This window comes from Sus scrofa, chromosome 3 (assembly GCF_054392235.1).
Source record: "Sus scrofa isolate SSC_HxYL_T2T_F1_AM1 chromosome 3, Sscrofa_HxYL_maternal_Yorkshire_Landrace_v2.0, whole genome shotgun sequence".
Taxonomy (NCBI): domain Eukaryota; kingdom Metazoa; phylum Chordata; class Mammalia; order Artiodactyla; family Suidae; genus Sus; species Sus scrofa.
The window spans coordinates 139,747,869-139,770,894 of record NC_139385.1 but is presented as its reverse complement, the minus strand read 5'-3'; the positions used below and the strand labels follow the sequence as shown (position 1 = coordinate 139,770,894).

Below are 23,026 nucleotides of genomic sequence, written 5' to 3'. Positions count from 1 at the left end.
ATTATACGTGCCAATAAATGGACTCCCACAATGGGTTTCGTTGATTTCTCAGCTAAAATGCCTCAAATGTTTATTTTCCAAAAACATTTACTTTTAAAAGTTCCTCTGCTGAATATGGTCGTCTTGCTCCAGAACGACTTTGTCATTGTTTCAGCACCTGCAGGCGTCCGGGCCCCGCTGCACAGGCAGCGGAATTAGGTCTCCAAGAAAACAGCTAAAAACCCTCAAACGGTTGGAGCCGAGCAGACTTGAGAGGAGTTTTTAAAATTAGATCCTTTAGCTTAGAAACAAGAGTCAAAGGCTTTCTCGCCAGGGGCTCTTTGTCCCTCCACGGCCACTGTTCTGCCTTCCCCCAGATCCCACGGACTCCCTGCGCCTGCCTGTCGGGCCTCCCTGCCTCCATCAGCTCACTGCACTCGTGTCTCCCAACTGCACACGGCCCGCCGAAACCACGGGGCGCCTTCTAAACCCAGTTAATCCCCCGAGATAGGCAGGCTGTGTGGGGATAAAGAATTAACCCAGGATCTCCGAAGCTTCGGGAACCAAGGTCATTCATTGCTCACACCGCGAGCGTGCGTCTGGGGACCCTGCCTAGTGAACAAGCAGCTGAGTCGGTGGGCGAAAGGGGAGAACACAGACCAGCACCACCAAGAGCCCACCCAGAAGGGGCCCTGACCTGGGGGGCTGGGAAGACGCCCGGTGCCCAGGAGGAAGAGGGATCTGAGTCACGCCTCCATCCTGCCTCCCGAGCCCCTGCTTCTGGGCTTTTACCACCAGCCTGTCCCCCATCTCGGCCCTGCCCTCAGACCACCGTCGCACTCTCTGGGACCTGGCCCACTGCTCTCAGTGGAGCTCGTCACCCTCCCAAGTCCCTGTGACCATGGCCAGAGTGCTGCCCTGTCTGGGGATCTTCTCTGCACACGCCTGTCCCTGGCTGAACGGAAAGCTCATGGCACCAGGACGGAGCCTCCCTCCTCCACCCCCGAAGCTCTCCTCCCAATGCTGCAGGCCCCTTGCTGAGTGGAGAAGAGTCCCCTTCTGCGTCTGCGCCCCAGAACCTCTAAGGAAATGCCCTGAGCCTGGGGGTTGCAGGTTGACCAAGACAGGTGCAAGAGAGCTTGTTTCCCTGAGCTCGGCATTGACAGGGCACTGCCAGGCTGGGACCTGCCCGCTCACAGATGCCTCCCTCCCTGTGGCCCAGTTTCCACCCTGGACATGTGTGCACAGAGCACTGTCCCCTGAGACAGATCACAAGAAAAATGTCGCTTGGTTTATCAGTTTTCTATTGCCGCAAATAGAAATTACCTGGCAAACTGCCCCAAACTGGGTGGCTTAAAACAATCCGAGTTTATCATTATAGTTCTGGTGTCCAGAAGCCCAAAATGGGTTTCACTGGGCTCAAGTCAAGGTGTCGGCAGGGCTGTGTCCTATCCAGAGCTTCTCCGGGACAATTGGCTTCCTTGACTTTTCCAACTTCTAGAAAACTGTTTCTGGGCCCATGGCCCCTCCACCTTCAAAGCCAATGCTGGCACCTGAGTCTTTCCCACAAGGCATTGCTTCCACATGAAGGGCCCTGGATGTTGGCCCATGCGGATAATCCAGGATGCTCTTCCGACTCAGTGCCCTGGACCTGATCACATCTGCAAAGTTCCTTTGCCACCCGCGGGCCCTGGGGCTGAGGACGTGCATGTCTTTGGGGGGCCATTATTCTTCCCCCCACAGGCAAAGCAGGATGCTTCGCCAGGACACACTCTGAATAAGCCGACACCAACGGCTCTGGACCAGCATCTGGGAAGTACTAGATGCCCAGAGGCTGCCTCACCACAGGTCACTTTGTTATCAGAGAGCAAAGCCTACTGGGTGCCCCAGGGCAGGGGACCCATTTGCTGGGGAAGGACCGCCCCAGGGACCTGGGGTCCCCTGTTGAGCAGGCAGGAAGACAGGGGGTGTGCCTACTGTAGCAGGTCCCCTCCCCTCCAGGAGGCGGCATTTCTCCTGCTTTGGGTGGAGCCGGAAGGGCTGCGTCTGGGGAGTGGCCATGGCTCCCAGAAGGGAGAGAGGCTGGAGGCTCTGAGCATCTCTGGCCAAGGGGACCCATCAGGCAGCGAGACGATCCTGGGATCCCCCATGGGGGGCTCTGAAGCAGGGGTGAGGCTTGCAGGCTTCCTGCCTGCTCAACAGGGGACCCCAGGTCCCTTGTCCAATGCCCCAAGGGAGTGGCTCTCTGCCCCAGAGCACAGCTCGTTTGACCACAAAGGCATTCCTTATCCCTTCAAATCTCCAGAAATCACGAACCCTGCAATCCTCGGACTGGACAGCATCCTAAAAGTGCAGAGCCCCACGGAGCCCAGGAGGGCCTCCAGGATGCATGCTCCCTTGGCTAAGCGATGGAGGGGCAGGCTTTCTTCGCAGACCCCAGAGGATCAGAGGCAAGGCATCAGGGGAAAAAGGCAGGACTACTCAGCCAGGGAAGCCAGAGGCCTGGACCACCGCTCTGCCCTGGGCAGGAATCATGGGGAAGGAGTGGGGCGGGCCGGTGGTGCCTGGCGGCCCAGAGCAGAGGAAGCCAGCGGGGCAGGTGCAGGAGGACACCCTTGTCCAATGCCCCAAGGGAGTGGCTCTCTGCCCCAGAGCACAGCTCGTTTGACCACAAAGGCATTCCTTATCCCTTCAAATCTCCAGAAATCACGAACCCTGCAATCCTCGGACTGGACAGCATCCTAAAATGTCATCTGGTCAACCCCGCCTGTCAGAGGAGGGAGCAGTCAACCCATTTCCAAAAGCCAGAGGTCATCCAGGGTCACCGGGCAGGTAATGGTAGGTAGCCCTGCGCCAGTGTCCCCCCAGTAACCACAGAAGATGGGGGAAAGGCCAGAGCAAGATCTGGCCCCCGTTTCCTCTTAAGGCCTGAGAGCCCCCCCTTGCAGCTCCAGGAGCCTGGGGATCTGCAAAGCAAGTGGCCTGCCCCCTCGTTCCTGTGGCTCAGCCACTCTTTCCAGCAGCAGAGCCTCCTGCCACCTCCTTAATCTCGCAGATCCTCAGTTTCCCCTGGAAAATAGGGGCTAGTAGCCCTCCCCCCCCCGCCCGTCCTCCACTACCCCCCCCAACCCCCGACACCTCATCAGACGCTGGTGCCCTGGTCCTGCCCTGTCTGCTCCTCCCACCAAATTCAAGTTAAGCCAAATTGATTTTCCTAATCAGCCTCACTAATTTCCTGTACTGGCCATTTCCGAATCTCAAACGCCCTGTCGCTCAGGCCGCAGTCTGAGCTTCCTGTGGTCTTCCCGTGTGGGCCACATGCCAGCAGGGCCGGTGAGGAACGGGGTCAGCCCCCAGGACCCTGGACCGCCCAGCCCATTGTACTGGCACAAACAGTTTAATTATTAACTCTTTCTCCAATGCAGTCAGCTGCCCACGCACATTCATGAGATGCCAACCCTGGGCTTGCTCAAGAGTCTGGCCGCCCGCGTGGCCGGGGGACCTGTGTGCCTTGGTCTGTCACTCACCAACCTCAGATTTACTGCCTTCCGGCAAGATTTATCCTCAGGAATCACCTGGGCTTTCCATGGCAGCATCTCACCTGCCAGCCTCCCATCCCTCGGCCTCCTCCGGCTGCTCTCTGCCTCCCAGCCACCTCTGTCCCTTCTCTGTCCTATTTGCTCTTCTGCCCTCCCTCCCCCGGACCCCCCCCCCACCTCTCCCTGGACCATTGGTCTCCAGGCACAGCCCCGGGTCGTCTTCATATTCCTTTCCCACCTCCTTCTCCCCTCTCAACACCCCCACGTCCTCAGGAAAACTATTCATTCGCCTCCTCCTTCTGGGAACTCCTGGTGTCACAGGAAAAGCCATTGCTTTCAGCTCCCTCCACCCCTCACCAAGCCACACATGGTTTGACTGCGCTTGGCACGCTCTTCCCCTCTTGCCAGCTCTCAAGTTTCCAAAGCTCCCCACAACGACGGCACCCATTCCACTTCCTCTGGTTTCCCAGAATCTGGGTCCATTTGTTCCTCTCCAGACCCGAGCCCCCGTGTTTGCTGTCTGACCTCAATCTGTTATGCCTCCTCTTCTTGTCTCCCCGCTAGTGAGACTCCCTGCCCCCCGAATCCCATCCTTTACCTCCTTCTCCAGAGCTGGAGAGGGAAGCTGCTTGTGACTAGGTGCAGGTGCAGCCAGCACGCTCCCACGAAACAAATTTCAGAATTAGGTTCAAGTGCACGACCTTGAAAGCAAGACGAACGTTTGGTGTGCACACGCTCTGTGGCTGCCGGGACAAATTACTACAAACCGGGTGGCTTAAAATGACAGCAAGTTATGCTCTCAGCTCTGGAGGCTGGAAGTCCACAGTCAAGGAGTCAGCAGGGCCACGCTCCCTCTGCAGGCTTTAGGGTGGGGCCCGTCCTCACCCTGCTTAGCATCTGGTACTGCCAGCCGTCTTTGCTTGGTCCTTGGCCTTGACGCGGGTGACTCCAGCTCCGCCTCCATCATCACCTGGTGGTTCCCCGAGTCCTCTCTGTAGATGTGTCCAATTGTCCCCTCTTCTAAGACCCAGTCCTGGGTTAGGCCCACCCTCAGGACCTCATCTGGATTTTTTTTGGGGGGGGGTGCTTTTTAGGGCCACACCCATGGCATGTGGAGGTTCCCAGGTGAGCGGTCAAATCGGAGCTACAGCTGCTGGCCTACGCCAGAGCCACAGCAATGCAGGATCCGAGGCTCATCTGTGACCTACACCACAGCTCACGGCAACGCCGGATCCTTAACCCACTGAGCAAGGCCAGGGATGGAACACGCAGCCTCATGGCTGCTAGTCAGATTCGTTAATCACTGAGCCACAACGGGAACTCCTTCCTCTGACTTTGATTCCACCTGTAAATGCTCTATGTCCAGGTGTTCCATTGTAGTTCAGCAGAAATGAACCGGACTAGGGTCCCTGAGGATGCGGGTTTGATCCCCAGCTTCACTCAGTGGGTTAAGGATCTGCCATTGCCGTGAGCTGTGGTGTACGTTGCAGACGGGGCTCAGGTCTGGTGTTGCTATGGCTGTGGTGTGGGTTGGCAGCTGTAGCTCTAGTTCGACCCCTGACCTGGGAACCTCCACGTGCTGCAGGTGCAGCCCTAAAAAGCAAAAAAAAAACAACGTATAAAAAACCCCACAAAAACCCTATGTCCAAATAAAGCCACAGTCACAGGTACCGGGTTAGGATTTGAACATCTTTTTGGGAGACATGACTCCCCCTTCCCAGTACTAGTCAGGTACCTTCCCAAGCCTATCATTTCTTATCCTGAAGATAACACCCACTCCCTCAGGGAGGCTGTGAAGATGAGATGAAAGAAAGCAGGTGGGGAGCTCCCTCTGTGGCACAGCAGGTTAAGGACTGTGCCTTAGTACTGTAGCAGCTCAGGTTGCTGCTGAGGTGCAGGTTTCATCCCCTGCCTGGTACAGTGGGTTAAGGATCCAGCTGTGCCCTAGGTTGCAGCAGCGGCTCAGAGTCTATCCCTGGCCTGGGAAGCTTCCCTGTGGAAACTGGCCTGGTACGAACGTCTGAACACTCTTCTGTCAAGACCCACGAGACGTTCTTGCAGGTACAGCCTCGGGCCCACCTGCTGCTGCTTCTCCTTCCCTCTTTCTTCTTCTAAAAACATGTCAGAGTGCGCGCGACCACACGAGGATCCAAACCAGGGATCTGTGCGGCTTTTCCTTCTTAAGGAAGGAATCCCTGGGAAACTTGATGACTTTATACGAACGATCGGGTTTTGAAAGATCAGTGGTTCCCGAAACAACAAAGAACCATCAGTTCAGAGGCAGCCCAGAGGTCCTCAGCAAACCTCTGTCCCCTCACTCCTGCCCTACAGCCCGGGGCAGCAGCAGCTCCCTTCCGAGGGAGGGACGGGGGTCTGGCTGGTGGCCCGGGGGTCTAGCTCCCTCTCAGCCAGCTGCCCAGCGTGGGCAAGTCCTCCCAGCACTCTGAGCCTCCTGGGGTGGCTGTGAAATGGCATGGAACGCTCTGGTGAGGGAGCACGTACCTGGCAGATCGGTGCCCATGAGCCGCTATAGCTATTGTGCAAAGGCTTCTCCGGGGGCAGGAGAGGCTCCGAGATATCTTCCCTCCAGAGATCAAGGCCAGAGGTATTCTCTTCCCTGCCTGAAGGCCTCGCTAGATTCGACAAGAAGCTATCTGCTGAGCCTTATCGGAAACCTCAGAGGCCCCATCAGCCGCTCAAGGGGCTTGGGGGCTCCTGGAGGATCAATTTCTCAGCAGCGCCGCCGCCGAGGGGGACAGCAGCACAGAGCCGGTTCCCCACCAGCCCCTCCTTTCTCAGGAGGAAGGGGCCGGGTGTTGAGAAGGATCCCAGCAGTGACCCCAGCCTAGAGCCTAGGTTTTCCGGGCAGGCCCCTCGCAGCAAACATATTTTTAACTCCAGTGGATTAAAACGAATTTTGTTCTGAAAGTGCCCCAGGATGCTCTGAGAATTGGAAGACTCCTGGCGGGTTGAGAATTCTTTGTTCAGGCGGTAGGCTGTTCCACCGCCTTCACGGTGCGCCCACTCCCCCCACCATCTCCCTCCACCCCCAGGGTCTTTCCCTGCCCAGAAGTTGGCCTCACATTGTCACCCAGCCCCCAGGGCTCCTCTGGCCGGAATCTCTGTTTTTAAAGCACGAAGAGGCTGTTGAAAATCCCTTTTCTCCTTGCTTGCATCTTCCTCCCTCGTATTCCTGAAACGCGCCCCTCCAGCTCTGCGCCCCTTGCCAGGCCAGCCTCTCTTACTCCTGGTTCTGCTGCACGAGACGGAAAACCATGCTGAAGGGACGGATGTCTTTTCCCAGAAACCCTGCAGATAATTATTCACCATTTCTCTTGCATTATCATTCATTCAACAGCATTCATGTTATCATTTTTCATGCTTCTTCCTAGTCCACTTTCGTAGCAGTGCGTAATTTTCCCCCAGTGGGCATGGCGGGGTTTGTTTCATTTTGTTGCTGAGGGAGTTGGTTTGTTCTTTTATGAAAAGAAAAAAAAAAAAAAAAACATTGTTTTTCTTCTTCTGTAGCCGGGAAAGTGAAAGGACAAAAGTGACTCAGGAGCGGATGCAGAGAAAGGTTCTAGAGTGGCACCTGACAGGGATGGCAAGGTGAAATGAGTGCCCCCAGGAAGGGGCCAGCCTCCTCAGGGACTAGGAGGCCACATGCCCCCCCCCAACCCACACACAGAAAGGCCTCCGCCTCGGGGCTCCCTGTGGGGTGTGGGTCCCTGTCAGCCCGCATTCCTCATGGCAATGGGACGTTTTTTAGAGACCGAGGCCCATTCTGGGAGGGGACCTCTGGGAAGGGACCGCCTGCTCCAAGCCACTCAGGGGTCGGTGCTAAAGGAGAACCGCTGACCAAAAGTCCAGTCAAGGTCACTGTCTCAAGCCCCATCAGAAAAGGCATCCTCAGGGAGTTTCCATTGTGGCTCAGCAGGTTATGAGCCTGACTAGTATCCATGAGGACGCGTGTTCGATCCCCGGCCTCGCTCAGTGGGTTAAGGATCTGGCATTGCTCTGGCTGTGATGTAGGCTGGCAGCTGCAGCTATGATTCGACCCCTAGTCTGGGAACTCTCATATGTCTCAGAGGTGGCCCTAAAAAGACCAGAAAAAAAAAAAAAAAAGAAGGAAGGAAAAGGCATCTCCAGCTCCCAGTTTCTCTACCGATTTGGCTTTTCCCAAGTGGATTCCTCTCTGACCCACCAAACCATGAAGGCTCCAGGCAACACTGACTCTCCAGGACTCAAGCCCCCGCAGGGTAACTGCCCCAAACACTGCACCCCCGCCCACCCACCCATCAGCCCCTGTGCTGTGGGTTCAGCCCACAGAGCCAGCACGCCAGGCTCCTGTCCCCAGGCTCCTGTCCCCTAGGAAATGTCCCAGAAGCCTCCAGGGACTCCAAGGGCTGCCTTTTAAAACTCTGCAGAACCCAGAGGCGGGTAATCTAACCCTCCTTTCTGATAAGGGCTCGAGCTCTCTTTTGCCCAAATACAATGGTCCTGGGGAGCTTTCACTGGGGCTTTGAACTCCGCACAAAACCCTCCCCTCCCCTCCCCTCGCTGTGAGCCGGCCCTGGGGACCAGCAGGCCGGCCGTGTCAGCGCTTCCTTTGTTGTCTGTTTTTAAGGTGTTTAGAAAGGAGCCTTTTTTTTTTTCTGCTCCCTGCTCACCCGCCATAGGTGACATTTCAGTCCAGGAGGCCGTTCTGCTCCTTTCCAATCGCCGAGAGCTCTTTACTGAATGTCTGAGAATAAGCTAAGTTGCTTGAGCGGCACCAGTGGTAACTCTCACAGGGGGTGGGGGCGGGGGAGGGGGAAACGGGGCGAATTCTGACGTCCTGCGGAGCAGCGGGGCAGTGGCAACCCGGTAGAGTCGGGGCTGAGAAGGGTCCTCCACGAGGCTGGAGCCTGTTTGCCCTCTGACCCCAACCCACCAGCTGTGCTCCAGAAAAATCCCTGGGAAGTTAAAGAGCTCAGATGCTTTTACCCCCAGAAGCAATGCTTTTGTGGCCCCAGCCAGCCCACAGAATCCCGACCTGCTCACACAAATGGTGTTGGGTCCCAGAAGGGGAGCCAGGCAGGGAGTCCCCCACCCTCCAGACCAGGTAAGCATGGTGGGGTGCAGAGGGGGGCATGTGTGCCCTCAGTTCAGGCTCCCCCGATCTCTGTGCCCTTTCTCCCTGGGTACCAGTCCTGAACTCTACCGCACAGCCCGCTCTATAGCATCCTGGCCTGAGGGCATGAGGCTACACAAGCCTGCCCGGCCTCCATCCCCAGGCCTCTACCCTCCCTGCAAGCTGGTCCCTGCTCCCGGGGCCCACCTCCAGGCCCTGCTTGATCCCCGCAGGCCAGCAGACAGGTCCCTGGTGCACGCCCTCCCAGGGAGAAAGGCAGAGCTGGCCCGCAGAGCTGACCATAGCATCGTAGGATGGAGAAGCGAGCTCATCACTCGCCTCCATGGACAGTTCCTCCTCTCCAGGTGACCACATGGGGGCCCTGGACCATCTCCTAAGGTTCCCTGTGACGGCGTATGCATTTTAAAACAGAAATGATTTGGGAACCCAAATGACTGCCCCCCTTCTAGACTCGTGCAGTTTCCTGAGGTAGGATGACAGCACAGTTTAAAAGAAGCTACTTTTGGAGTTCCCGTCGTGGCTCAGTGGTTAACGAATCCGACTAGGAACCATGAGGTTGCGGGTTCGATCCCTGGCCTCGCTCAGTGAGTTAAGGATCCGGCGTAGCCTGAGCTGTGGTGTAGGTCGCAGACTCGGCTCAGATCCCGCATTGCTGTGGCTGTGGCATAGCCCGGCGGCTCCAGCTCCGATTGGACCCCTAGCCTGGGAACCTCCGTATGCCGTGGGAGTGGCCCAAGAAAATGGCAAAAAGACAAAAAAAAAAAATAAATAAAATTAAATTTAAAAATAAGCTACTTTGAAGCCAGTTGCCCCAAAGCCCTCACCCCTCAGCTGGCCTTGACTTTCGGGGTCCTTCCTTTCCCTGCCTCACACATTCCCAAAGCCCCCACCCCTCCCCAACGGCTCTTCTAGCAAGGATGCCAGGGCTCCCTTAGCAGATGAGGCTACAGCAAGTGCCCAGCAGGTGCAGGGCAGGTCTCCCACTCTCTGTGAATGGCCTTGAACTCGCCCCCGACTGTATCAGCTCCATTCTCTTATCGGGCTCTTGTGAGCAGACTCGGGATAAAGTGGTTACAGTGCGGCTGTGGTACCTCCAAGGGGCCGTGGGCACTCCCAGTGTGTTCTCTAGAGCTGCAGGTACCACAGTTGAGGCAAACCCAGGAGGGGGAGGAAGATGATGACCCAACGATGGTGCAAATTAAATTCTTTACAACAGATTTTTTTTAGGTTCGCTTTTAGTAGAAACATGCGTACAGCCTGTGCTCAGTACATACTTCATAGGTGAACACTTAGCACCCGATACACAGATAACTTTTTAATAACGTGTACTTTCAAAAAGCGAGGTATTCCTACAAAGACGGTGGAGCATCACTTAAAGAGGAGCAAGGTCTTACTTAAACATCTTGGCGTTCCCGTCATGGCTCAGTGGTTCGATCCCTGGCCCCCTTCAGTGGGTTAAGGATCCGGTGTTGCTGTGAGCTGTGGTATAGGTCGCAGACGTAAACTGAGCACCCGAGGGCAGCCGCATTTCTACTCCATGAGACTACCATCTGCCCATGAGGCCAAGTATACACAGACTTTAGAATAAAGCACCCAGAGTTCCCTGGTGGCTCAGTGGGTTAAGGACCCAGCATTGTCACTGCTGTGGCTCATGTTGCTGCTGTGACATGGGTTCGGTCCCTGGCCTGGAAACCGCCCCATGCCACAGGAGCTGCCAAAAGGAAGAAGAAGAAGAAAGCACCCGATAGCAGGTGGATTTAAGGCCGTGGATTGTCTGGGCTTCTTGCTTCCGTCTCCTGCTTTCCAGCTGACTTGCTGAGAGACAGGGAAAGCACAAAGCCATTATCCCCTGGGGGAGGAGGCTGCAAATCCGCACCCCTCTGCTCTCTGGAATTGGCTGGTCCATCCTTTAGCAAGCTCCTGGGAACATCGCTGCACAAGGAGGGGTTCGCCTCTGGCTCTGGGCTCCACCCGCCGCGGGACGCTGAGCAGTTAGAATGGCAATGTTGCCAGGGTGGTTCCTTCACCCTAAGGCAGGTGATTGATCTAGTTCACGGGTTCTCAACCAGGAGCCATCTCAGGGATGTCAGAGACATTTTTGGTGGCCCCAGTGGGAGAAGAGTGTTCTTGTCATCCAGGGGCTGGAGGCCTGCGAAGCTATTAAACACCCTCCATGGTATTAAATACCCTCCCTTTGCGGCGCAGGGGTTAGCGAATCCAACTAGGAACCATGAAGTTTCGGGTTCAATCCCTGGCCTTGCTCAGTGGGTTAAGGATCCGGCGGTGCTGTGAGCTGTGGGGTGGGGTGGGTCAAAGAGGCGGCTGGGATCCCGCGTTGCTGTGGCTCTGGCGTAGGCTGGCGGCTACAACTCCGATTCGACCCCTAGCCTGGGAACCTCCATATGCCGCAGGAGCAGCCCAAAAAAAGGCAAAAAGACCAAAAAAAAAAAAAAAAAAAATACTCTCCATGGCAGAGGCAGCCACCTGCAACAGAGAGTTACCTGCTCTGGTTGAAGAGGTGTGGCAAGGTGAACACACCTTATACCAAAGGGCCCAGTGCCGGCGGATATCAGATTCTGGACGGGGGGAGCGGAGACTGGTCCCCAGGGCTGCTACAGCCTCCGTTTCCATCTCCGTAAAATGGGAGGCTTAAAGTTTGTGCTTATTAACTGCCATTGGTGGAGCTGTTTCCACTCCTCCTCTGTTCCATAGAAAATCTTACGCTACCCTCACAGTCTTAAATTAGGCGTATTTGGTGGTGTGATCATGTATGTTTAAAACCAAACAGAAATTTCCTGTTCCCCAGCACAAAATAAAATTCCAGTTTATAAAAGGGCCTGTAAAATCTCATAATCAAGCCCATTAGCCGAGCAAACTGCTCCACTTTGATTTCGTGGTGTTTAGCTTTCTTTTCTTAGCACCACTTCATTAGCGTGCTTTTGACGGAAGCTCTTCCAGCCTGCTTCTTGAAATTGCTGAAAAAGAAAACACACGACTTAAAAGTACAAGATCCGAGAGCCAGAACTCCAGCCCCATCAAGGCTGGAGGCTCGGGGAGAGCAGAGGGGGCCAGCCCCGGGTGGGGGGTGGAGGTGCCTGGAAATACAGCCTGGCCCCCGGAGACCACGTCTTCCTGGGTCGCTGGAGCCTTCTCCCGCATTCTTGCTCCCTGGCCCCATGGCCAGTGGCCTCGCTAATTTCCAGCTCTTTGCTGCTTCAGAAGACCAGATTTTCTTGATTAATAACAAAAGGTTTTGTTGGGATCAGAGTGGTTTCCCACCATCTCTATGCAAACCCGGGCAACGCTGACTGCGTACATTAGCATTTCAAGGCGCTTCCTATTACGGAGGGCGAGAAAAGCCCCTCGTGGTGGGTAAAATCCATTTTGTCCTCTCTTGTGACATCTGTTCTAACTTTTAAAGCCAGAAAGGAAGCTAGATAATGCCAGGCCTTTGATTTACAGCATTCGTCCGGAGGGGCTTGCTCCAGGCTTGAGAATCTGCACGTTCCCTTCGCTCCCGAGAACCCACCAGTACTTCTGAACTTGGCCTTGCAAAGTTTCCTTGCCTCTTTTCATTTCTTAATTGCATGAGCCATGACGGCTAAATCTCGCAAAAATGGAGTATTTTAAACTTCATTTTTGGGGGGAAAAAAATGAATGTTTATTGCTGCAGATTCTGTGGGGTTTCATCTCTGCACCCTGCAAAGCTAAGTTTGCTTTAGAGAAGCGAGGGTGCGGGAGCGGATTCGGGAAGGGGGAGCAGCTGAAGCATGCACGCGGATTTGGGAGAAAAGCCCCGCAAGGGCTGGGATGAAAAGGGAAGGAGGGAAGCCCTCGGATCGGTGCCTCCTCCTACCATCTGGGCTGCGGGCTCCGGGGTCCCTGGCCTCGGTCAGCCCTCAACAAAGCCGGAGGCAGATTCCAGCCAGTTCTCCATTCACTATTCATTCACGGGTCCGTCCGCTCCACATGCATTCAGCCCGCCGCTGTGTTAAACCAGGGCCTCCTCCCAGGATTGACATGATAATGAGGTGCCCTGGCAGCTCCTGAAAAGGGGCCCCCTAGGTGTGCCCCTCAGACAAATCCACCCTTTCACCCCATCGAAGCCCCCAAATTATCTCATAACATTGCAACATCTGTGCAGAGGGCTCCCGGCTTTGGAGCTGGGACTGTGGATCGCGGGGCCAGGCCTCCCTTCTCGGGCGGGGCCGCCAGCCACTCAGATGCTCCGGCAGCCTCCACGCTCCAAAGTGCAGCACCCGGAAGAGCCCTCTGCACAGATGTTGCCTGAGCATCTGGAGTTTCTGTTTGATGGTTGTCAGGTGTTAAAGGTGGACCGAAGGAGAGGCTCAACCGCGGCCTGAGCACGTGCTGGCAGAGAACCTCATAAAGAGTCCAGAAAGAAAGCCCAAAACGGGGTGGGGGCGGGGGCGGGGGCGGGAAGTGAGAGGGAGGAGAGGTGAGCCAATGATGTGTGCTCAGCCTCAAGCAAATGACATTTGCTCACCTCCTAAGTGTGCTGCACTTCATTTCAAAGGTCCCAGGTCAGTAAAACCTAAGGGGAAGCCGAGTGAGGCTGGGGGAATTTCTAGAAAGACGGCACCATCTGCAGCCTGCATGTGTTCTGCCCCGAACAACGATGTCATCTCGTTTGATCGGACATTTAAGAGCCCTTTACAGAAGGAAAAATGAATCTTTCCATATTCTATTTGCAATCGCCTCACCCGCTTCTGCACATAGCCAGGAAGGATCTTTGTCACATTCATGGCACAGGGTCACAGGCCGTCCCGGAGAGGGGTCCCCGGAGGGGGACAAGCAGGGCCTGCGTATCTGGCAGCCCGTTTGGGCTCTGAGCCCTCCGGCTTGTTTGGTTTTTTTTCCCTGTGTCCAAATTCGAGTGATGGTTTGGATAAAATGTTCTTGACTGCGTATGAGATGGATTCTTGGCCGCCACCCGGAGCACGCAGAGTGGCCCGTGCCGACAGGGAAGCCGAGCTTTCCTTGCAGGGTAGCAGGGGTTCAAGGCCAGCATGCCCCCCAGCTTCCTGCCAGCGCCCCACTCGCTTGCCAACATCTTTCAAGAGCTTTCAGGTCAAGAGTGAACTGTCCTCTGGTCACAGGACCTGGCCGTGCATCCTTGGCAGACTCGTGTTCTTCATTCTTCTTGGAAGAGAAGCCCTCCCCGGGGGGGGTGCAGGCTCAGGGGCAAAGCCGAGGCTGGACTGGGCGCACCCCCAGGAGGGACCCTCCCTCTGCACACCCTGGTCCCAGGAGCAGCTCTTTGTGGGCCGTGGGAAGGAGCTTGGGTTTGGGGCTAGGGCGTCCATGGGCCACTCCCCAGGCCCTGCCCATCAACATCGGTCTCACCCACTTCTGCCCTGGGCCTTCTACCTGGGCCCCCGAGGCACAGTCACCCTCCTCCCAGGGCAAGAGTGGGGGGTGCAGCTGGGGGGTGCAGGGAGGGGGCCAGGAGGGGCCCTTCCCAGGCCTTGGGGGTTCGTCTCAGTGACAGGAAGCTGTTGACAGAGGAGAAGTCTCTGCTGCTTGATTTTTCAGCCCAGAAAGAAACCCAGGGAGATGCCCGGGAGATGCGGGACCCAGGAGAGCAAGAGCTCCGGGGAAGGCCAACCCTGAGCCCAGTGCCAGGCCTGCAGAACCATACCCGGGACGATGGCTGGCGTCTCAGGCCACCGCGGTGGGGTCCCGTTTTGTGCAGTCCTAGGCGACTAAAACATCTTTATTCGGGCCCAAATCATTTCTTGGATTCTAATTTACCACCGTTTTTGTTTTTGTTTTTTGCTTTCCCTGTTTTATGACCTTCCGAAATCATGGCTCACCGCTTCCCCACAAGTCCAGCTCATAACAGCCAAACAGTCTGTGCACTGCAGTCTCATTACCAAACCCATGCATCTCCCTTAAATATCCCAGAGCAGTCAAACTAAAAATATTAGCAGGTTATTTTGGCCCAAGTTTCCCACAGCCTCTCCAGAGCATTTAACTTTCTCATTTCTCCCACCTGAGTTGGAAGGAACAATCAAACGCACAGATCACACCAAAGACCTACATCCTGGAAAAGTGTCACCTGATGACTTCTATCTGTCAACGTCATCCACTCAGGAATTCCATTCGAATCGCTCAACGTCATCCACTCAGGAATTCCATTCCAATCGCTCAGTGGATGCCCGCCCACCATATACTAAGAAAACCAAGAAGGCGTAGAGAAAAAGAGCCTGGTACCTGACCTTGATGTCTGGAGAGGAGCAGACGCAGGTACGGGGAAAACTGACACACAGGGAGATCGGGGCTAGAACCCAGGTGACCACAGGTGGGCACAGGTGAGCACAGGTGCTGTGGGACGCTGGGGGAGGGGGTTCTTCAAAGGTGGGAGGGACTAAAGAGGCTTAATAAGGCGCTGGAAGGGTGGGGAGATTTCACGAGACAGAGAAGGGAGGAGGGAGGTCCAGGCAGAGGAGCCAGGAAGGCCTGAGTCTATTTCTTTACCCCCTCAGTGAACCTGTGCTAAGGTGATACGAACAGCTGGCAACGTCATGGGTCAGCCCAGGGCCAGCACGAGGGTGAAGGTGTTCAGAGCAGTGAGGCCTTGAGGGAAAACTTGAAGGAAGTGTCAAGAAACTCAGTGATCCGGGCAAATCCTCTTTTCATGCGATATTTAAGAAGTCAACATTAATACAAATATCCCTGGCTAACAAAATACCACACTTTCAAATAAAAAACAGATCAATATTATTGATCCTTGCTTTAGTTTCTGGCTCATTTGCACTGTTAAAATGCAACTTTGGGGGGTTTTTTTGTTCGTTCGTTTGTTTTTTGTCTTTTTTTTTGCCTTTTCTAGGGCCGATCCCGCGGCATACGGAGGTTCCCAGGCCAGGGGTGGAATCGGAGCTGCAGCCACCAGCCTACACCAGAGCCACAGCAACGCGAGATCCGAGCCGCGTCTGCGACCTACACCACAGCTCAGGCAACGCCAGATCCTCAACCCACTGAGCGAGGCCAGGGATCGAACCTGCAGCCTCATGGTTCCTAGTCAGATTCGTTTCCTCTGCGTCACGACGGGAACTCCTAAAATGCAACTTTTGAAGTGTCCACAGCTCCAGGCATTTACGCACTTGTTTTTATCCATAATGCCCTTCGTTTCTGGGGGAAACGAGAGAGAAAAAAATACATGAAGATGGTTTGGACCAAAAGCTCATTCATTCCTGTCTCGGTCTTCAGCAAACCCTTCCAGCTACAAATTCCCTCCTCCTTTTGGAAAATCAAAACATGTTTAACTAGAGACCTCAGTCCGGGAGCTGGACGTTTCCTTCATCTGGAACAGCGCTCAGTACCTTTTCCTCTGCTGCCCAACGAGCCGGCCGAAGGCGCAGGCCGAGGGGTCGAGCTGGCCCGAGAGCCTGCGGATGTGTCTGCATCCTGCCGGAAGCAGCAGGGCTGAGCAGGAAGTTGCAATTACAAGAGGGCAGGGCTTCTGCAGAAGCTGAGCGGTGCTGGCTCAGAGCAGCCAGGGCTTATCCAAGGAAGGTATGTGCGGGGGGTGGGGGCGGGGGGACCTGGTCATTAATGGGACTGCAGGTTTCAAAGGAAAAGGGAGGAGGCCAGGCCAGCTTTGTTGGCACCCAGCACTTTCCCTAAAGGCACAGACAGAAACAGGATAAGCAGCCTCTAGGCAGGTCCAAAGGGGCCCCCCTGGGGGGATGGAGCAGGTCCAGCTGTGGGGGGGGCTCTCTCCTCCTTCATGGCCTCCCAACAGTCTCCTGTTTGCACATGGCCCTTTCTCTTCTGTCATTCCTGACACCTTCTTCTTCTTCTTTTTGCCACACCCCAGGCATGTGGAAGCTCCCGGGACCAGGAATCGAACCGGCGCCACAGCAGTGAGCCGAGCCACTGCAGCAATAATGCCAGATCCTTAACCCTCAGCACCACAAGGGAACTCCTCGACTGCTTCTTAACTTTTCAAGATAATTATCATTTGGGATGAAGTTTCTTACTCTTGAATCAGAGCCAAGGGACCTTTTTTTTTTTTTTTTTTTCAGTGTTTAAGGAAGATTTTTCAAATATCTCTCGTAGGTTCCAACTTCAACTCATTTTAAACAAAATGTACGAGAAGCCACAAAATATCTGAAATGCGTATTTCAGTAAAAGAGAATCCACTGAGTCCTGCGGGCCAGACAGCACAGCCCCGAGGAGACTGGGCTTGCAGAAAGCCTCCCTGTCAGAGATCTGCCCTGAGCATGTGTGGGGTGGGCAGGGGGTGGCAGGGGGCGGCGGGGGGGTGTCTGCTGTGGACCGAGTGTCCTCTGGGGACCGCAGCCCGGCCAGCGTGGCCGGCCACACGCGTGCGCTGCTTTGCTTTCCGAACCACCAGCCCATGGGAGCCAAGGGCTCAGGCTCCCCATTCAGAGCCTGTAATGTCCACTGAAGCGAAACAGGAAGGGAAACAAACGTTCAGAGCAAAGGGTTTCTCCCTCCCGTGACCCTGAAAGAGAGCCAATGGCAGGCTGCAGGGCCGGGGCCAAAGGCTTCGGCAAAAATCACCCAGCCGAAGGTTCTGCGGCCTGCTGGAGAGCCCGCTCCCCTCAGAGTCAAGAACTGCCCTGGAATCCTGCGACATGCCAGCCGTGATTCCGAGGTCCACCCTGAACCTCGGTGTCCTCGTCGGGACCAGGGCTGGGGCTGATGGGGTGTGTGACGGGCCTGCTCGCTCCAGTCCTCCTCCCTAACCAGCTCCTCCTTGTTCACTTCCTCCAGAACCCCTCCACGCAGCCTCCACGCACCTCTCTGAAGAGTGACCCATACCTCGTCACCCACTGGCTTCAAGATCGCCACTGACCCCCCGCCTTTTCCTGCAAGGAGCACCGCAGCCCGCAGGGTCAGCTCCATCCTCCGGAGTCCTCCGGATGCAGCCCGGCCTGAAGTCCTTCCTGAACACCTGTCGTCAGGTACCCAGCGGGGCTCTTCCCTGCCCCTCCCCTGGGGCCCCTCCCCTCTTCTCTCGGCTTGAGTTCCCCACCCTGTGCACAAACTCCCAAAGAGAGAGCGGTAGTGCCCACGGCTGGAAAAGGAGCAGGGAAGGCAGACCATGGAAGGCACGTCCCCTGCAGGGAGCAGCACCTGCACCTACCATCGGGGGCGTGGCTGCTATAGTCGCCCACCACCCCCATCATCTTTAAGGCCCCTCTCCCCAGGAAGTCTGGTTTCCCAGACCCCATGCTCCCGGGCTGGTGGAAGCCCCCTGCCCCAGGCTTGCCTCTCTCCTAGAACTTACCATACGGTCCCACAATGCACTTGTTCATCCGCCTCGCCTCTCATCTTTCCCTGCTCTGCTTCTGTGCTGGCAGCTGCCACAGCACCGAGGCTCAGGTCGAAGGAATGAATGAATGAATCGGAGGGAAGGAAGGAGGGGAGGGAGGCGACTTCCGTCCCGTAGTGGGCACGCAGAGGTTCTTTTTCTGTCTCTTCTTAAGGACATCTGGCCCCGACAGGACCCTCCCTGCCCCTCTAGGCTCCAAGGCGCTGAGGATCACGAGAGTGCCTGTCTGTCCAGTGGTGTCCCCCTGCCACAGCTGTCGCCCACCCACCTTCAAGCAGAACAGAGCAGAGGGTCGAGTCTCTGTCGCATCAGCTTTAGATTCCCGCCTCCCTGTCCTGGGCCGCTCGCCACACCTTCGTCCTGGAGGTTCCCGCCAGCTTGTTCACAAACCGAAGGCCTCGGGTTTCTCTCCCCAGACTGTCCCAGCGTCCCCTTCAGAGAGGAGGCTGGCGTCTGAAGTCCCCTGTCCCAGTTGGAATTAGCCGCTTCGCCCCAGAATCTAGCTTGCTCCCCTGGGTCTGTCACGAATAGGGACCCGGCCGAAATGTGTCATCATGCAAGACAGTCCTTCCTGGAACTCAATCTGAGTGGCTTTTTGCAAAAACAGGAGACGAGCAGACAACATCTTTCCCAACCTTGATAACCACGTCAAGACGGGGCTCAGGCACTCCTGACCCTCCCCCAATTAAATAACCTCAATTCCTTTCCTCAAAAGGATCACCTGGAGCTCCCGTGGTGGCTCGGTAGTAACGAACCCAACTAGTATCCCTGGCCTTGCTCAGTGGGTTAAGGATCCAGTGTTGCCGTGAGCTGTGGTGTTGGTGGCAGATGTGGCTCAGATCTGGCTGAGTCTGAGCTGCAGCTTCAATTCAACCCCTAGCCTGGGAACTTCCATACACCATGGAGCAGAGGCGCAGGGGTGAGACATCCTGGAGGCCAGCTGGGAGGAGGCCTGTGCTTCCAGGATGGGGCCCGGAGAGCAAGTCTTCAGTGCAGGTGGCCTGCTTCTCTCAGTCAACCATGGGGAGCTGCTTAGAGGCTTGGAGCAGGGGAACAGCAGGGTCCCCGTTTTGACCCTGGGATATAATGGCTCTGGCCTCAGTTGTAATTGGGTCCGCGCTGTGTCCTTACGTAGCCAAATGCCACCCTCCACGCCAAACTGTCACTCTTGTCTCATTCCACCTTGCCCTCACCACAGGTCTGTGGCATCACCTTTCTGATGCACACAGACAACAGTCAACGGAGGGGTGACTTTTCTAGCAACTGTGCATATTGTGTTTTTGCTTGGTTGCAGCATGACAGTGGAATCTCTCATAATCAGCTTCAACTGGTTCCAAGCCAGGGGACCCCCGGGCACTTGCCCAGGATGGTTGGAGTTCACGCCGGCTTATGCTGCTGTTCTTGCTGGTGAATGGTGTCCCCCGCTTCTCTCACAAATGTCCTGCTTTGGAAAATAAGTCATATGGTTACCTGACACTTTATGTTTGGAAAATTGAGGCTGGGGGCTGCTGTACTCTGTGCATTTATCCCCCAGGGGGCCCTGTCCATGGGCTTTTTGGAGGAGAGCAGAGACTGGACCCCGAGTTTTTTATTGCTTAGCCTTGCAAATGCTGGATGGGGTGGCCACGGGGTGCAAATTTCCCCTTTGCTCAAGAATTGGACAAAACCCCAAGAATACAAAGAGCTATGTGCCCCCAAATTCCTGGGAAGCCTCCAACAACTGGGGCGGACTTGGAGGCAGCATAACCCCTCGGTGACTCTCCAGCACCCCTGCACCCTTACTGCCAGCCTAGGGGAGAGCAGGGAGGGGCAGGTCAGCCCTGGGGGGCCCGAGCTCCCAGTGAGAGGCTCCCCCTCTCCTCCGGCCTCCAAGAGCATCTCTGCTGAGGCCAGGGGTGCCTGGCCGAGCTCAAACCCCACTCCCAGGGCAGATGTCCGCTCAGGACGCAGGGAGACGGGAGTGGCTGAGACCTTTGTCTTCAACTGTAATTTCAAAAACAGCGCAAAGTGACCCTTCGGGGCTCCTTTCTGGCAATAGCAGATTATGGGTCCATGAACATGACAGATGCCATGTCCAGGCCTCATAAAGTAACAAGCCCCTGCACCAGGATCCCAGGCAGTGTCCACACGGCTCCAACTGGGACTTTCACCTGCCGCCTCTGGCTCCTTTTCTTCCCCAACCAGATGCTCATTAATCCAGTCAGGTGTGCTTGGCTGGAAGCCCAGGGGACCGAGGCACCAACTGATGGGCCTTTCGCTGGAACTGCTGAAGGGCACGCAGCACCTTTTCTTCCAAAGTCCATCCGGCCTGGTCCCCAGTGGGTTTATTGACACCTGGCTTTAAGCTTTGGTGGCAAACCGGCTCCTCGGACTGCGCCTTCAGGACACAGAGGCTTCGGATGCTGACGTGGAGACCTGAGTGCACAGGGGACAGGGGAGGCTGCCAAGGGGGCGGCAGCTCATCCTGGCAGTTCTCTCCCGGCCCGGGGCTCTCATACCTGGCCGGCATCAGAAGCCCCTGGGGGGCTTGCAGGAGCACACCTCCCCGGGGCTTCTGATTCACCAGCCTGGATGAGGTCTGAGAATCTTCACCCGTGACCGTCCCAGTGGCACTGATATCATGGTCCACGCTCGGAGAGCCTCTACCCTGGTGTCCTAGTGGGGGCAGGGCCATCTGCCCCCTGGACATGGCCCCACCTGCCAGGCCCGGTCTGTGATGAAAGCTCCCCTGGCGGGGCCGCCGCAGGGGCTGCAAAGCTCAAAGGATTCGACCAGGAGGCAGCCCAGCCTGGTGCTTGTGGCTCTGAAGGGGAGACTCTGGGGAGAGGGGGCCCAGGTGGGCCAGGGGAGATTTTAGCAGAAGTGACATTTGAGATTGGGGACAAAGAAGGACCAGGCCACGAAAGGAGGATGAAGGGAGCCCCCGAGAGCAGGATGGACAGAAGCAAACCCCCACCCCGAACGGGAGAGACCTCTGTGGAGCAGCAAGCAGGTCGGTCAGGAGTGCTGTGACAGGAGCAGGGGTGACAGCTCAGGCGGGACAGCAGGTCGGTCACAACCTGCCAGGACCTGCAGGACCGTCAGAATCTGGACATCATCCCGAAGGCAGGGCAGCTGGGAAGGGGCAGAGGCTTGGGCTAATATCCGATCCTGGGCCCCAGGGGGCTGTGACTTCCCAGAGGGAACAGCCCTCGGAGGGGCCCGGGCTGGGGATCAGGGCACAGAACTGAGGCGGGAAGTGGGGGTGGGGGGAGGCGGGCTGGCTTAACATTGATTTCTCACAGTTCTGGAGGCTGGAAGTCCAGGATCATGCCATCGGTGGATTCAGTGCCCGGTGAGAGCCCTCTGCCCCTGGCAGGGTGGCAGCCGGCTCCTCACGTGGGGCAGGGGGGAGGAGCAAGCTGTCTGGTGTCTCTTCTTAGGAGGACCCTGGTCCCATCAGGGCGGCCCCTCCCTCACCGCCCCATCTAATCCCTGTCACCTACCAGAGGCCACCTGCAAACACCCACACACGGGGGTTAGAGCTTCAACACATGAATTTGGAGGAGACACCATCATTCGGCCCGCGGCAGGGGGATGGGACAAAATTCCAAGCTGGCGTTCACCTAAGTTTCCGGAGGGCTTTACATGGGAGGGAAAAAAACAAAAAACAGTGCTATCTAAGAAAACTGGGGCCGTCTTTGAGAAGTTCTGCGCTGCCTTCGCTCTATTCTGGTAAACTGCGGGTCACCTCTAAATACAGTTTTCTTCCCAGAAGCAGACTCAACAGAGGCACTGTCGGTTAAAAATTAAACAGCAAAACGCAACTCAGACCATGTGAAGGTCTTTTTTTAAAAAGTAATCGCAGAAAGCATCTGGTCTCGTGCCCTGAAGGTCGAGATCCATTCGGAAAAGGTCACAGTCTGGGCTCAGCGGTGGGTGTCTCGTAGTCTAGCTTTCCCCCTCCCCAGGGTTCCTCGAGCAGCAAACCTCTTCCAGGACACACGGGGGCCTCTTCACCCCGTTCCCTCGATCTGGGGGGATCTAGAGTCATTAGTCTCTTGTTTTAAAAGGCGAACCAGGGACTGCCCATCGCGTCTCAGTGGGTTACAAACCCGAGCAGCGTCCACAAGGATGTGGGTTCCATCCCTGGCCTCGCTCAGTGGGTTAAGGATCTGGTGTTGCCACAGGCTGTGGCGTGGGTTGAGGATGCAGCTCGGATCCCACATGGCTGTGGCTGTGGCATAGGCTGGCAGCTGCAGCTTCGATTTTACTCTTAGCCTGGAACATCTATATGAAAAAAAAAAAAAAAAGAAGAAAAGAAAAAGAAAAAAAATAAAAGCATAAAAGGAGAATCAGGGAATAGCCTTTGATGTAGAGAGTGTTTTCACTGCAGCCAACAGACGCATCTTCATTCCTTCTCGTGCCTCGTGCCACACCGTTGTTGTTTGAAGGGTCCAGGGGTGCAAAGGGTAAACCAGGCTCTGCTCCCCAGGAGCTTATGATGTGAGAACATTCTGGGGGTATTCAGCGGAGTTCAAAGAACCAGAACAGGTGAGAGGACAATGATGGCCTGAAAGCCACCATACCCACCTGCCCCAGAGATAAACCCCGAGCCCAAGGGACAGCCTGAACTTTCCGAAAAACCTCTCCAGGCTAACCTCTAGTTTTCCCAGATTCTTTGCAGCACAGAGTCAAGACATTCAAATAAAACAAAACATACCAAAAAAAAAAAAAAAAAAAAAAAAAAAAAAGCCCTCTTCCAGTCTTCAAGCTCCACTTTATGACCTAAAAAGCAAAATCTTTCTAAAGCATAACAAGCTACTTCAGCTGAAGAAAACAGCGAACTCTAAAAGGCCAGGAATCCAGCGTATGCCCTCTGTCACGTGAGCACCAAATACCGAGAAACCATCCGGGACGAGGAGGCCGGCCTAGAGCAGCTGCTTCAAAGAGGCTGTTCTTTAACCAAAGGCTTAACACGATGACCCTGGACACTCGGAGGGGAAGCAGGCTGAGAGCTCGGCTGGCTTGCCACGGAGGGCTGCGGAGGGCCTCTCGGTGGGATTC

At 55.8% G+C, this 23,026-nt stretch overlaps 2 long non-coding RNA genes across 6 annotated transcripts; one reads left to right on the top strand and one right to left on the bottom strand.

The window, feature by feature from the left end:
• Positions 1-14,869: 14,869 nt before the first annotated feature.
• LOC102160712 (uncharacterized) lies at positions 14,870-21,790 on the top strand. 2 transcript variants are annotated; one of them, XR_014839827.1, is made up of 4 exons: positions 14,870-14,922; positions 15,886-16,191; positions 17,419-17,609; positions 18,135-21,790. It is a non-coding gene; the product is annotated as an uncharacterized LOC102160712 (long non-coding RNA). The 2 variants fall into 2 exon arrangements; XR_001307909.3 differs by having other exon boundaries at positions 14,910-14,987.
• On the bottom strand, positions 15,306-22,803 carry LOC106509912 (uncharacterized). Of its 4 annotated transcripts, none has more exons than XR_014839828.1 (4): positions 20,479-21,701; positions 20,131-20,395; positions 17,936-19,421; positions 15,306-15,807 (listed from the first exon to the last, which is right to left on the bottom strand). It is a non-coding gene; the product is annotated as an uncharacterized LOC106509912 (long non-coding RNA). The 4 variants fall into 4 exon arrangements; XR_014839831.1 differs by having other exon boundaries at positions 21,466-21,701; XR_014839830.1 differs by lacking the exons at positions 15,306-15,807; positions 17,936-19,421 and adding an exon at positions 22,075-22,803 and having other exon boundaries at positions 19,554-20,395; positions 21,466-21,601.
• Positions 22,804-23,026: the final 223 nt, after the last annotated feature.